Raw genomic sequence first — 3,294 nt, 5'->3', positions numbered from 1 at the left:
ATGAAAATTAATTAAAAATCAAATGTTACTAATATTTTACTTAGGTTTTTATTTCATTGGTTCATAGTCACTGTTCTACAATGAGTGAAGGCTAAACTTTATCAATATCTATTATGGATGCTCGACAACACCATCTGATTAATTCCAGTTTTTCAACTTTCCATGCATACAAACTTGATTAGGCATCTGTGAGAGTGTGACCAACTGAACTGAAATCTCTTTCAGAATGTGCTGAATTGGCAGAAATGTCTACCAACTTTTGAGAAAAGTGTAAAGTTTTTGCTATTGTCTTGCCAGTAGGCTAGTAAAGAGGCGTGGTTGGCAGGGACATTAACAGCTTTGTATCTAGCCAATTCTTCATGACCTGCAGTGCTGATGTACTGAAATGACAAAAAAATGTATCATAAATGACTTAAATGTTAAGCAACTTGGCCTAATGTGAGATTTATCGGATTTTTTACTTTCACAAACTTAGCAAATTAAAATAACACAAACCTCTCAAATGATGCAGAATTTTTTCTGAATCCGTACTTATAAATAAAAATAATTTTCTCGATCGGATTTTACGATATTAAGATAAAGCTTGAGATTAACCTACCGAATGCTCCTGCTAACACAGAAGCAGATACTGGATTCGGTGAGTTTAGTGAGTTAAAACTAGACGGCATGCTCTTTACAATCTCATGTGCGTATGAATTTGTTCATAACGCGTAAAGCACCGAAAAATATAAATAAATTTTATTATATTATATTAAAATATAAATAGGCAACATATTTTCTAATTTGTTGTCAAGAAGAAATTGGCAAATCTTCCAAAATCCATGATTTTTGCGCGATTCATAAAAAACTTTTACAAAACTTTTAAGTTTTTTGCTATCTTGCACCAATTTTTAAACTATTAATATTTAATTAACAATTATATTGTAATATTTTATTAATATTTAATATTTTCCTTACAAATCAACATTTGTATGGCAACCTTGGACAAAAAGTGTTTCATTTGTTTCTTTATTTGTAATTATATATTGCTTATGTTATTTGTTTTCAATTTTGAATTTTCATTGTTTTATTACTGTAGTTTTAACAAAAAAATGATTTTTCTTAAATGTCTTTGTTTCTTCACTATTTCTTGTTTTAAAGATGATCTCAAAAAATAAAAATTTTTGTGCACCAAATTTTTGGGCACCAAATGAAAATCTATTTTAACAATAAATAAATATATAGTCTGTATAATGATAGTGACAATTTTGAAAAACGTTTAATAATAAATAATCAATTAAAAAATAAGAATCAAAATCACCTAGAAGGCAATATAGTTCTTCATAATCTATAATATCATCAAATTCTTTCAAGTGCAAGCATGATATCATACATGATTCAAAATTACCTTAAATAAAAAACAATAATTAAAAAACATTGAGATTTTCTTTTGTTGCAAATATTAACTTATTCTAAAAATAAATAAAAAGTACAAAATAAAAACCTGCGAAATATATTTTTATATGCTGGATGGTGATATAGCTTAGTGGCGAAAGGCACCTGGCCTCGTTTTGCAGGAACCGGGTTCGAATATGACAAAAAGGCTTCTAGTGTGATGCGTCGATTAGTACGTATTCGTATACGCTGTTTGTTTGAACTTTGGTAGAAAAAATAGGACCTTTAACATCACAAAACATATGTTTTGAGACTTAAAGCATTATCATTTAATAAAAAAAATGTGTAAAAGTTTCAAAAATAATTTGACTTGACACTGTTATAACGAAGTTTTATTATTTTTAATATTTCATTTTTAAATTCTATAATGATTTTACTTCATTTGTTGCATTTTGCTAACTTTTAAGTTAACTTAGTTTTCCTTTTATGGTTCTTGAGAATTCAGAATATTCGTCAAAAAGCGGTGCGAAAATTTTATGAAAATACAAAATTATTTCAAAAATGTGATTTTAAATAACTAGCTGTTATCCGCAAAAATGTCTTCACACGATTAAATTCACTTGAGTCACAGCATGGTAGTCAATTAAAAATTAGTATTTTGTTTATCAAAATCTATTAATTCATTTTTATATAAATCATAACTTTTTAAAAATTCGGTATGAAATCTATTTTTTTAAAAACCAAATTATTTTAAACATTCAGTACGGAATATTTTTTAAATAAAATCATGATTTAAACCTCTTCTCTATAAGCTATAATTTCGTTCGTTTGTTTGATTGAATATCTTCTGATAAGCTTACTTTTGAAAAAGCTACGTTACAGTGACCCCGGAAATACTAAAATTGTAAACAACTAAATTCAAAGTAATATGTGGAATGAAAAAAATTCTTGTAAAGAATGTATTTTCGTTTTCAAAAATCATACTCACCCCGTCATCATTTCAAGTATAGAAATTTAAATTTTTTAATCATTTTTTTTGGGCGATGAGATGATGAAATAAAAAATAATCAATCCTATCAATCCTCCCTCGTTTATAGTCTCCATCCGTTATGGGTCAAACTTTTTATTCCATCCATCAGCTTCTGTCTCCAAGCCGATCTATCCATTGCGTTTGTCTCCTTGAGACCAAATGTCTTCAAGTTCTCCTGTATGGGTTTGCGTCCAGGACTACTTTGGGCAACCTCTTGGGCGGGTGCCAGGGACCTGGTGTTCAGTAACGGAAATTATTGTATCGTTTTCTCCTTCACTTCACATGGCCAAGCCATCGTAAGCGATAGCGATGACATGCATCCTTCAACGAGTTACGATCGGTTCAGGATTTCGGTTGTGGTCGGATATGGTCTCTTAGGTCAACATGCTGCATCCAACAAATCATCTTCATGTCAGTTCGGTGAAGCTGCTGTTCGAGTTTTGTTGTCATCGGCCACGTCACTGCACCATACATCAGAACAAATCGTATAGCTGTTGTACAGCTCTGAGCGTAGCGGTAAAAAAATGTTACGACGCATCAGTACCGAGGCTAGGAGGTGCCATCTACCCCACGCCGCGCGTATGTGTTCACAAACTGTGGCATCAGCTGTTCCAGTACAATCCAGTACATCTCTCAAATACTGAAATGAAGTAACAGTTTCGATCCCGGTAATCGTATCATCATCTAGACCCCATTGTCGCGTGTTGATGCAGGCGGGGCATACGAAATCAGTCACTTTTTTTCAGTCACAATCAGCCGGTAATTCTCAAGCATCGTCTGTGACACCACTGCTGACATCGTAGGAATTTGATCGAGTTGCTTCCAACTCCAGCTCCTCACACCGAACATGGCTAATGACCAAAAGACCACAGGCTCAGCGGTACCACCAG

This window comes from Helobdella robusta, assembly GCF_000326865.2.
Source record: "Helobdella robusta unplaced genomic scaffold HELROscaffold_52, whole genome shotgun sequence".
Taxonomy (NCBI): domain Eukaryota; kingdom Metazoa; phylum Annelida; class Clitellata; order Rhynchobdellida; family Glossiphoniidae; genus Helobdella; species Helobdella robusta.
The sequence above is the reverse complement of the archived record's forward strand: the minus strand, read 5'-3'. Positions refer to the sequence as shown.